Below are 12,948 nucleotides of genomic sequence, written 5' to 3'. Positions count from 1 at the left end.
AAATTAAATATTCAGAACTCTTGTTTATTTAGGCCTCGGTATTGTAATGATGTCAGACTGCAGTATGGTGATAAACAAGCAATGAACTGGAGACCTCTGGTCCTAAATATATCAGCTCCTTGTGCTTGAGTTTAACGACCAGCCCTGGAGCTAAAAGTGGTAACAGCATATCATCTGTGGACTGGGACCTAAGAGGATAGGAAAAGGCACTGACTGCTGGCCAATAAACACTTAATCATGTCTATCCATCTCTCCCAGGGTTTTACTGTGCCGTCCATCACTGTACCATCCCAGAGCCTTCATGTAAAATCAATAGCAGTGGTGCAGTCCCTGGAGGTGTCACAGAAACTCCAGCACTTCTCCTCTTCTGGGTGTTTGCACAGCCACAGAGTCTTTGATTTTAATGAGACTGTTCATGAGTACTGTGCTAAGAAAACTTCCTGTAATCACACAAACATTGAACTATTCCTCCAAATATTGGTGCTAACAAAAAGGACCAGACTCAAATACGACATCCTGTAGCTCAGTTTGATCATTTGATGAACAAATGATCATTTGATGAACAAATGATGGATTGTTTATCCATCAGCTGCACCCCTTTCATCATTTAAAGAAAGGGAATAGGCAAATTGACAAACACCCTCAGGAAGGACTGCCTCATTTCATAAAGGAAGTAGTTTACTGTCTCCCCCATTACAGCCTTTGTCAGTGCCAATCCCCTATTATTGTTATCATCCTCTTCTGGTATCATCATGCTGATGCCTGCACTTCATTTTTTAGCACACTCAATACACCAGATCAGTTAGAAATAGATGTATTTACATATTCAGATTCATTCCGTTCCATTTACTACCCCATGCAAGACTGAGATTCAGTTGTGGTAACTCCAAAACAGGTAATATTTAAATACCATTCTGATTTTGGGCACTAAAACAAATAGAATGTTATTTCATTTCTCTGATTCTCCAAGTTTTAGTCAATTCCTTAGGAAATGGATAAAAATGCACCTCAGAAAGAAAGAAGGCAAATAAATAGGCCCAAAAGTTTGAACATAAAGCTCCCTCTCTTCTCAATTCACTGAGAGGTGGCAGCAAAGTGCTCCTTTCCTCAGTTTCAGAGCTGCCACAGTTGCAAACAAGCATTTTGTGAACACATGAGCTTAATATCCTTTCAGATGGATGACTGAAAGCTTCATTAACAAGAGCAGATTTTCTTCAAGGGATAGGATTTGTCTCTTTCTATTGTCACATTCAAGGAGCAGATAAATACAACCACTGATGGATCAAAAACCCCCATAAGCTGCCCATGACTGGCATGAGGATAGGCCAAGGTCTGTGGTAAGGTACCCAAAGGAGAATTGTGCAGCATCCCAGGAGCTGCCTTTCACATTCTGACCTGTAAAACAAGGTACAATGTATGGATGGCCTGGCCAGTGAATCCCTCCAGACTTAGGAAGAATCACCACAAACACAACAATGCTCTGAATATTTTCTCTACATGCTGCCATACACTGATATTTATATAGGAGAACTGCAATGGGAGAAAGCATAAGGAATCCAAGCTTCCCACTGCCCACTTTGAAAACATGCCAACCCAGAAAGTTGAACAGAAGCAATTTCTCCAATTCCACCTGTTTGTACAGTTAAGAATTGAAGTAACAGATGTATTTTCTTAATAAGTTCTTTCTTCTTTTTTTTTTCTTTTTTTTTTTTTTTTTTTATTATATACTATCTGATTGTTGCTTTCTTGCCATTCAATGTCCTGACTAAAAATATGCTGGACTTAATTGCTAAAGACATCAAGAAGAAAAAAAAAAGTAATGGAATGTCAGTATATTGCCATGAGTATTATATTTTCATTGACAATAAAGGGTGACACCTATGGCACTAAGGCCATGGGAAGCTCATAGCTGAAAGGACCAGGAGAATTTACTGTGGACAGCTACATATTATACACATTATTTCAAGAACAATCTAGTAAAGCCTAATGGGTTGAATAATATTAGGAGATTGAACTGCAACTACTTTAAATTCACTCTCTCCAAGAAAAAATCCCAAGTTTTTTTGCAATAAACCTTAAAGCAAAGCTCTCAGACGTAGCTCTGGAGCTTTCAGGCTATTTCATCACACTGTTCCAATGGCCAAGATTTCCATCTCTCATAGATCCTCCTCAGCTCTCAGCAGAGTTAGTCCTTCTGTTATCCTCTGTTATCCTGCTGCAGTCACAGGATACTGGGGAAAAAAAAGAAGGCTTGAGGTTGCTCCCACTGCAGCATCAGCAAAGGCAGATGGGGTTTGCATGCAGGCTGAGTTTGGACAGCCCACAGAGGCTGCAGGTGTGGACACAAAGTGCTTTCTGAGCAGCTGTTGTTCCCGGGGCTGGACACTTCAGTTACCCAGCAGAGATGAACAATGTTCTTTATTGCTGTGCTGAAGCAGAGAGAGGCTTTTTCTTAGTGTTCATTTCATTCAATAATATGAATCCTCCCAATAAATTATTGTATGGAAATTGAAGTCTTACACCTCACAGTTTAGTTTTGCTTGTTTTATGGTATGTACAATTATCTGGGTATCATTTCCCTAACAAAATATTTTACAGGTTTCTATTACAGCTATTTTCTGGATACTTGCAAGGGCAACTGACAGGTTACACTTCCATTTCCTGGGCACACAGGAATGCCACACATGGGAGGAGGAATCTTTGCTGGGTTTGTCTCTTAAAACTGCCACTAACCTATAGCAGTATTTTCTCACCCTCCTCTTCCCTCCCTTTGGGCAAAATGGTACCTCAAAGGCTCCTAGTTTTATGCAATGCTCTCTAAGCCTCCTCTTCCCCAACTCCACACTCCCAAAATAGAGAGCTACAGCTGCCCCTATTTTCGTCTCTTCCTAAAAAGTTTTTTAAATTTTTTTCTTTACAGTATGTTTCAAAACTGCAGAAGGAATGACAGAAACCAGTAAAAACTTTACAGCATTTCCCCTTCTCCCCCACATCACACTCTATAATCTCAGTAATTAGGAAGAAATTGTATTGCTTTTTGTTTTTCTCAGGCTTTCCAGAATAATTCAACTTTCAGCAAAAACCATATCTGGCAATACACTTATGTCCTAAACATAGAAATAAAAATGTTCTAATGAAAGTTAAGTTGCACTCTTACCTACAGCATTCCCTACTGTGAAGGTTACTGTTTAAAAAGTCTGATTATAATGCACCATCTGCTTGGCTTCTTTACACTCGCTTTATTCTTTATTGTGTGCTGTAATTAATGAGGCTTTCTGTATTATTACCATAATAGCTGATGTTTTTCTTTATAAATGAGAAGCAATAGCTCCCTGATGAAAATTTCAGCTTACTTCAACAAATGAGAGGAACTGCCTTAAGACTGGATGGTTTTTCGGGTGTCATTGCAGCAGCAGAAGTCTCAGCAACACTGCAGCCACAGTGCTTTGAAACTCTGTGGCCATGAAATGATAGATGAGCTGGATGAAGTCAGGATGGCAACCTTGCCTCTAAAGGACAGTTGTCACATGTGACTACTGTACACTTTGGCAGATAAGGAAAGAAATGAGACAAAATAATTGAATATCAAATCTGTCTGTGAGTTTTTGCTTCATCTTTGTTCCACGGCTGTGAAGTTTATTATGAAGATAAGGACATGCTGCTGATGCCTTTTGACTAGGAGGACAATTTCTGTGTTCTGCTGCTGCCTCCTTTGTGTTTTTTTTTCCTCTAAGTTGCAGACCATCTTATCTTCATGGAGAATGATGGAGTTTTCTAGACATACAAACCCAGCATTCTTTACAAAACAAGGAGAAATTGCATGACAAACAGGACCTCTGGTTTGGTTCCACGTAGACAAGGGAGCAAAATGCCACACAACATAAACAATCCCTGGCTTTCAGTTCCCAGATAAGCACAATGTCCTTAAAGGTCCTTTTCGTGGTTTTTGACTTTGTCTCTTTTCTTCAGCTTTTTATAAACACCTCTCACTCTGCAGACCACAGCTGTACATATAAGCCTTATGAACTTGCTATTTAGTATTAGCTAAAGTCTAAGAGATATTCAGCTGAGGCTGAAATGACCTCTGATAGTTACCTTTCAAACACTTAACAACCTACCTTCAAAAACACATTTCTCCATCTGCTCATCAAGAAAAATGATTTCTGATGGTCTGTACTCACCGTTCATTCAGGACTGATTTTCTCATTTGGGTAGAATTTTATGGAGCTGATTTTCACTCTCTCAACCTCTCTCAGGTTATTAAGACAGACCTGTTCAGTCTGACAGCACAGATGCAACAGGGCATGACTGGGCTACTTTAACAATTCTATGCAATTTGATCTGTGCTATATGCAATTAATCTGTTCATGCTGGTTAGAAATCCCTGGAATACTAGGTATACTGAAACTTCCTCACCATTTTGAATAAACTGGAGGAAGCCTGAGGAATTAGGAAGGAAAGTATTGCAAAATTCCTAATGTCACAGAAACCAGCAGAAGAAAAACCTTAAAAATATTTAGCATATATTGTAATATAAATGTTCTATCAGCCTAAAGGTCTCCACTAAATATATATATATATACATATAAATATATATATGTACACATATATATATATATACACATGTACTGACACACACACATATATATGTATCTTCTGTGCTTTAAATGGTGCAAGAAATATTTGACTTATCACTTCCACTGGCCTCAAAAGAATGAGACACTTCTGCAGGATATAGTGGTGACAAGTTTGCATTAAGCACAGTGCCACTGCTGAAGCCTGTGATTCTGATGTAAGACAGCATGAACTGAACTGCTCCTTCCAATGAGAGGTTAAAACAAAAAGTCATTGCTATTCTCCAGGAACTCTGGACAAGAGATGAATCCCTTCCCAAGACTATTCGTTGTCTGCTTACTGACTGGCACTCATATTTTTATGCTGTATCACAAGATCATACTTAGCATTAAAGCTAAGTGATTAATTCATAACAATTACTGCCTAATAAAGTCTTCTCTTCTTCACAGAAGACTGATGTATTTTGCAAATTCCTCAGTTATTTGTTGTTCTGAAGTAATGAATTAATTGCAATAATTTTCCGTTTTATAGGGTAGCAATAGTCATATTCTCAGTTGAAACATGGCATGTGTCACACCAGGCATACGTTATTGTTTTTCTTTCCCTGCTCCTGCAATATTAGATGCAATTATTGAATGAAACATGCACAAACTCTTACATAGATATAATTGGGGGAGTATTCATTGGCAATATTAAAATTCTTTTAAATTCTTTCAGTTATAAATAAGACTTCATGACTTGAGCATTCCTACATTATGCACTCACATTAATGTCTGCAGGATGATTAGTAGTGAAGTTCTCTCCTTTGTAGAGAACTGAACCATAGACACTGTAATAACTGTGCTCCCCAAAACCAGCAGAGATAAGGAACTTTACTCTCAGCATTTATCCCTTCAAACTCTGTTATTTGTTATGAATCCTACTCTGAATTCCATCAAGTATGCCACATGTAGCCTTGAGTAACAAAGGGATTCATTCCAGTATATAGCCCAACTCTCATTGAAAGTCTAAGGAAGTCAAATCCAAAGTGAATAAATAGTGATTTGCTCAGGATACTGCACTTAAGATACATGTTACCTCAAACATAAAGTCGTCACAGCCATTAAATGAGCTGTCCACGTAGATTTTCTGTTGTTTCCCTGAATTTTTATTACAGTACACAGGATTTTGATCCTAAATGACTCTCAAAACAAATCACATACCTCCTATGGCACTTGTTAATGAACTGGTCTTCACTGATTTTCTAAAGAAAAAAAAATGGCATTTTCTGAAGCACAGATTGGTAGCTTAAAAATGCTTCTTGCGGTAGAATTTTGATTGCAAACTTGCCTGTATGCAGTAAAACATACCCAGTGTTCCTAGAGAAACAAAATCATCAAAACACATTTATTAAGGACAAACAATGTACAAAACAGAAGCTGTACCTGACAGTACTATATTTAACAGCTAAGCTCGCAAATGCTACTTTACTAAATCAGATGGATACTAGAACTTGTTGCTTAGAGAAATTTTATTCCAATTTCTTTGTGAGACAGAATGCAAAAGAATTTTTTTCAGCTCTGATACAGCCAAGCTGATGGGTAAAAGATTCCTGTTTTGATCTTTATAACAAATGCATATTAATTAAAATTATGGTAATTCCTACATACTTCTGTAAAGGCTATTAAAGGAATAGGCCATGGGGAAGTTGTTTTTGATTGCTCCTAGCTCTACTGATAGAAGAAAGCTTTACATTATGATTTCCCAAACCATGAAAAAAATGCAATGTATACGTGTACACACACATAGAAGATGAGATAATCTAAGTCTAGTTCCAAGAGTTTATGAAGATAGTTAGCTTTATGTTGTAACAATCTTCATAAGCAAAATATTTTTGAGTTATTCTGCTTACAGGCTAAAGAAAGTTTTACAGAAACTAAGTCAATAAATTATATGGGCTTCCTTTACTGAATAATATGCATCTATATAGAAGGCAAACATGAGGCTTTACCCTCCCTACTCATCTGTTCATATAGATACTGTCCCCTGAGGATACAGACTCTGCTCTTTGCCCATTTTCTCTTTGAATTTCCATAAAATTTGCAAACACCATTCAAAGAGCAAATACTAATGCAGCTGATTTACAAATCTCTGTAAATCTCTCTCCCTTCTGTAGGGGAGGTGATGCTTGCAAATGTAGTTGGAATTCTTTTAAAATATTTAGGCTATATGGTCAGGAAACTGCAGTTCACCATGGGTATGATCAGCCGTTAGTCAATTATATTTAATGTTTTCATCGGGTTCTTAAAGGCTCCCTGTGTGTAATTTGAAGAGATCTCAGAAAGTCACTGTTTTTTCTACTTCATGAACTGACATTTTGACTACATTTTGGAACAACTGATACATTAGATGGTTATTGATACATTAACTATATAGCAAAAGAGAGCCTGGAAGCACTCCTTGCCAGTCCCATGTGCTGTAAGATTGCTATTTGCTGGTAGTTTTATTCTAAAGAGAATAGATTACAAAACAAATCAGCACAGTCTCGTCTGTGCGAATGCATTTGTAGATATTCTCCTTCTTCTCACAGCTGGTCTGAGAGATGACATCATAAAACATAAGAAAACCAGAAAAAAATGTAAAAACTTTGGCATTTTTATATAGAGTCACTGAGATCTTTTCAAAGCAGTGGTGATGAAGTCTGCCTGCACTTGTGACTGGGGACAGCCCGGCTCCATCAGCTGTAACTGCTCTTGCCACCAGCTAAGGTAAAACAATCCTTTATTTTACACACTTGTAAATGTCCAAATATGCTGTCTAGACAACAAAGCAGTGAGTATATGCACCAAATGCCATAGTAACTGTTGTCACCCTGCTTTATGTTTAGGCAGTTCAGTTTCCTCTGGTGGTACATTCAGGCTTTGTTATAAGCTTTTTCACACTGTGCTGCATTTCTTTGTTAGGCTCCTCAGAAAGGTTAGTGTTTTTATAAACTTCCATGATCACTGAACCACTTGCTGGTGTCCAACCAATTGTAATGAAAGTGAAACCTGCCTCCATGACAAAAGATTTTATTGAAATAGGAAAACACAGCAAGCAATCTACAGAATCCACAGAAATAGTACCCTATGACCCCAAACAAGGTAGCATAGTAAGCTTCTTTAAGATCAATACTTCATTTGGCAAAAAAATCAATTTCCCTGCCTCTGCAATCCATAAAATTCATCAGGAAAAAATTACGCCTCACATATTAGCAGCCCTTTCACCTTACTGGTTTGGAAATTAATTACAAGAGACAATTTCAAACCCTGTAACAGGTTGAGGCAACAAGGTATTTTGCAACCTGTGAATTAAAACATGGATTAGCTGTGATGGGAACACCTATAGCTTTCCTGATTTTCCCAGTCTCCCTTTGGTAGGGCAAACAATGTTTTTTCAGCTACAGCCTTCAACAGTCTCAAGCAGTAACTAGGTTTCATTCCTGAAAAATGCTCACCTGTTTGCAGGTAACTGTGAAGGACACACAGAACACCACAAAACAAAGCTTTTCCTATCAGCATCCAAGTAATTTCTCTTATGGCATTGCCATCTTGCCTTTATTCTTCCAGATGGGAATTACAGCCCTGCTGGGAAAGAGTTAAAGAGCTTTACTGCACGGCTCATATGGAATTCACAGATTCCCATCAACCTCCATGGTGGATGTGGAGGTTCCACATTTGACTTTCTCAGCAAACTCTTCATCTGGGAGCTTTCCTGTACACCCCAGAGGGCTTGCTGACAGGAATGTTTCTAAATATATTGGCTTGCTACTAAATATGTTTTTAAAAACAATGTACAAGAGATTATTGATCTAGTCAAGATTTTGCTTCATATTTAATAAATCAAAATTTTTTTTAATGTTCTTCTGTATAATAAACTGTGTTGCTCAGCAGACACAACAGAGGCTGTCTTTTCTTTACATCACTGTTTTGCTGCTACTCTAACCTCTATTCCTTCCCCCAAGTAAATTTAGTTGGTTTTTTTTTTTAAGACTGTTAGACATTTCTCTCCTGAATTTAGATTCACTGTATTTTTTAGAGAATTCAAAGTCTTTGTAAGGATACAGTGACATCTTATCAAAGAGGTGCAGACTCTGAGAGGTTGTTTTCACTGTATCCCACAGCTCAGATCTTTACACTTTTTGTATTCACAGTCCTGTATCATCACTGACAGAAGTTCAATAAAATCGTCTTTCTACCCTCAGTATCAGGGTTCTCAGTGTTGTTGGAAGTGAGTGTTATAGACCTACAGTCCATCTCTGCTGAGAAACCTGAACTCCCCTGCCTCATTATACAGCAGGCCACTGGCAAGAGGTAACAATAGCTCTCCTGTAAACTGATACATCACTTCAATTGTTTTCAGCCTATTAATTTATGTCATAATTCCTGAAAGTTTTGTTTTTACACAGTCAGGTGGCTAAATATCAAAAAAGGTGGAGCATTATTGTTACTATTGCTATGCTTGGTGTTGCCTCTCTTGCTATAAATCTTTTTAAAGTTCTTTATTCCACTACTTTTTCTCTTTATTACATGTTATTATTTAAAGTTTTCCCTGTTTTAGACACTTATTTTTACTTTTCAAGTCACAGTTATCACACAGCGTTAAAATGCAGCGCTCTGGCTTCCCACAGCATTGCGTAGAAGATGCAAAGACTGTTTTAAGGCTTCACTTGGTTCCTTCATTCTGAGCCATACACAAGTTCCACAATGTACAGCAGAGGTGCAGACAATCTGAAAATGAAAAGGGCAGACTGATATTTACATACACAGCCTGGATACAGCAGCAGCACACAAAGCTCCTATGTCACTGCAGACAGAGAAACCAGGATGTTTGAACCTACTTAGCCAAAACCACCCCATCCTGCTTCCTTCCAGGATACCTTCCAGTATATTTCAATAATGTTCTAATGAATGGGACATTTGTGGCTGTGTGCAATGGCTGAACTTAGTGATGTGGGGGGCAGTTTACAATTCTAACACACTATTTTTCATTCCTTATTTTCCTCCTTCTTTTTAGACGCAAACATTGTTATTTCAATCCTTTGTTACCCTTCCTCCACCCATTGGTGTATTTACTACTTACTACACGTTTTTCTTTTTGGTTTAATATTTGAACAGAGAAAGGGAATGAGAAATAGTGAATGACTGGGAGAACATCATAATCTGAGAGGTGCTTGAGCATCAGGACTCATGCTCTGCAGCGGCACTGTCAGACTCACCCTATGATCTTGTTTCCTGTTCTTCAGCTACCTACAGTGGGACTATTTTAAGGAGTTTGCTGCAGCTTTATTATCCTCACTTCTTATTTTTGGGGATGCTGTGTGTGGGGTATATTTCAAATAAACTTACTATTATAAGCTTATTCCCTGTGTAATCCATGTGAATATGAAGCTCAAGTTCTGCAGTTAACATAAGAACAATTACAAGGCAATGTGCAGATGAGGAAATGCCTTTCAGCCCACTGGTTCCTGTACTCTGAAATGAAACTACAACCTATCAAAACCCAGCTAGAGCAACACATTATAAAATGTAAAAAGGTAGGAACTATTTAGTGCATTACAACAACAAAAAAAAAACAAAAAAAAAACAAAAAAAAACAAAAAAAAAACCCAAAAAACACCAAAACCAGTGGTTTGGGAGGTAATCTGCATAGATAAGAAAATGAATATACAATGTCATTGCAAAAACACTTAGAATTGTGCTTTACCTGTGATAAGGTGATTTCTTTTGTCTTTAAATGTTTTCACTTGAACACTAACAACCATTTAGCCTTAAGGATAACTTCTAAAGAGGTATAAACCTTACACAATGTTCTTTTTTAAACTTAATTGCAAAACCATTACTGGTTGTTTTGCATTAAATAGACCACTGCGAAAAACTTATCTAGCCTTTTGTGTATCCTGGGGAAGACAGAACAGAAGCACACTCAAATGCTGCATATCTACGAGAGGTACAGGGAGGAATGTCTGAAGTCCAGAAGGAATGAATGACCTTTGAAACCAGCCTCTCCCTCGAACATTTTTTATTTTGCACTTCACTTCCCTCCCTTCCTTATTTGTGAAGATGGTGTACTGAGACTACTCCTCAGCTGTTCCCAAACTCCTGCATCTGAAGCATGTTCACTAACAGTAATTCATAATTTGTCCCTCCTCTCACATACCAACACGACTTGTACTCCATGATCCAAAAATTCTGGCTCTTGCTTGCTCTAATTTCTTCAGAGACCTGTTTCATCTAAATTTTCTTTGGTTCACACATACACAGAAGGAAGCTGGATGTGAAGACAATGACTCTCTCTATCTTTTCTCCTCATACTTTAAAGGTCAGGTATGTTCTGCAACAGAGATATAAAAAAAATATGTCTTGGTGACTACTCCACACTGTGCAGTGGTTTTCCACTAAATCTAAACAAAAAAAATATAGTAAAGCAGGTTCTGCATTATTTATATTAAGCAGTGAAAATGCTCCTCATAGCATTAAATGATAGCCTTGCATGCAATTCACAGACATTATCTGAAAGCTTTTATACCTGCTATATATATAAACCTAATGCAGACAGCCATAATAGTCTGTATGAATAGGGAACACTGTGTTTACTGAACCACAGTCATGAAACTAAAAATGAAATTATAGTTCCTCCATCATAATACCTAAGTTAGTATATAATATTCTGAAAGAACAAGCACACAGTAATACCTGGGTTAATACTGGTACCATACACTATTGCTCAATTCTATCAAAAGAAGCATCTCCAGATTCTTTATTGAAACATTACATTACTTAAATTGTCATGACAAAGACAAAAGCGTTCAATTTCAGTCTTTTCTAGCACCTCAGTTTTTATGAAATTGCAGATTTTTTCTATATTAGATGTATAATTTATTTGCTGATTAAATTCCAATAAAGGAGTTGTTCAGTCCTGATTTTTTTTAAAAAAAACATGTTTGGGAGTGTAAGTTCTAAGCCCTGACAGGAGCATTTTCCTTTGTTTCCACTCACATCCTGGACTGGAAGATGAGGATTTAAGTGTTTATCCAACTATTTCATCATAAACCACTGAATAAATAATGTTCAGCATAAATAATGCCTCTATGTAATGCTAACTCTGCATGCTTCAAAATAGGTGAATTTAATATGAACTGTTGTAAAATTGCAAGGGTATCTCAGCCACCGCTCAATTTTAGCTTTTTTTTTTTTATTCAAACCATGATTGTAAATGGAAAATTTGTGTGAGCTATTTGGTTAATTCTCTATTACTCATAGGTGGATTATCTAAAGTATGCACTAAAGAGAAACAGACAAGGAAATGCTCAAGTGAGGCACATTGCAAAGACCAGGCTGACTGTTGAGTTTACTTCAGACTGTCGACGTGGTACACCTGTGTCCACACCAGCCCCTAAGTCATTCCTGATGGATGGAACAATTTTCACAGAGCTGGCTGCGAGGACTCACTTTCATGAAACCTCTGCTCAGACTGTGAACTCATGTCAGGTTTTAAGTCTATGTGCTGGACATAAAACTACCAGGGCTCAGCTCTTCTGCTCCGTGTCCCAAGAGGGCCTGAGTTTGGCGTCTCAGGTTTGGCATTAAGTCGCAGGTTTCACAGAATCGTTTAGGTTGGAACAGACCACTGAGATATTCAAGTCCAACCTGTGACCAATCATCACCTTGTCAAATAGACCACAGCACCAAGTGCCACATCCAGTCCTTTGTTAAAAACCTCCAGGGATGGTGACTCCACCACTACCCTGGGCAGCTGATTCTAACAACCCTTTCTGTGAAAAAATTCCTCCTAATGTTCAACATGACATTGACATATTTTACCTGTGGATAAAGAACAGAGGTATTTTGGAGTTCAGATTAAAGTGCCTGCGAAGAGCCCTATTACAGGTTTATTAGCTTGGGTTGATATTTTCTAATAAAAACCAAAAGACTTTTTAATTAGGAAAAAAGACGTCGCATCAGCCTCCAGCAGTTCAAGGCTGGGACCTCACACTTCCCAGCCTCTCCACTCATTGCTGCCTGCATGTTCCCAGGTGCTGCCTTCTCGGCAGAGCTCTGCGCCCCAGTGCCAAACCCGGCCGTGCTGGGCACACTCATCTCAAACACACTTTCATGGGATCATGAATGGCTCGGGCTGGAAGGGACCACAGTGGCTCCTCTGCTCCAACCTCCCTGCTCAAGCCGAGTCATCATCCCAAGCACGGGGCACACAGGATCGTGTGCAGACAGCGCTGGAGCATCCCCAGCGAGGCACACTCCACAGCCTCTCCGGGCAATCTGTTCCCTGGTCAGTGCACAGCGAGGCAGCTCTTCGTGTTCAGGCAGAACTTCCTGGGCATCAGCTCCTGTCCAT

General features: G+C 38.4%; 1 long non-coding RNA gene across 2 annotated transcripts; it reads right to left on the bottom strand.

The window, feature by feature from the left end:
• Positions 1–2,252: 2,252 nt before the first annotated feature.
• Positions 2,253–12,440, bottom strand: LOC137480839 (uncharacterized). 2 transcript variants are annotated; one of them, XR_011003128.1, is made up of 4 exons: positions 10,853–12,440; positions 8,051–8,180; positions 5,778–5,933; positions 2,253–3,507 (listed from the first exon to the last, which is right to left on the bottom strand). It is a non-coding gene; the product is annotated as an uncharacterized lncRNA (long non-coding RNA). The 2 variants fall into 2 exon arrangements; XR_011003129.1 differs by having other exon boundaries at positions 8,051–8,177.
• Positions 12,441–12,948: the final 508 nt, after the last annotated feature.

This window comes from Anomalospiza imberbis, chromosome 11 (assembly GCF_031753505.1).
Source record: "Anomalospiza imberbis isolate Cuckoo-Finch-1a 21T00152 chromosome 11, ASM3175350v1, whole genome shotgun sequence".
Lineage (NCBI taxonomy): Eukaryota > Metazoa > Chordata > Aves > Passeriformes > Viduidae > Anomalospiza > Anomalospiza imberbis.
Note: the sequence above shows the minus strand (reverse complement) of the source record. Positions and strands in the feature narration are given on the sequence as shown.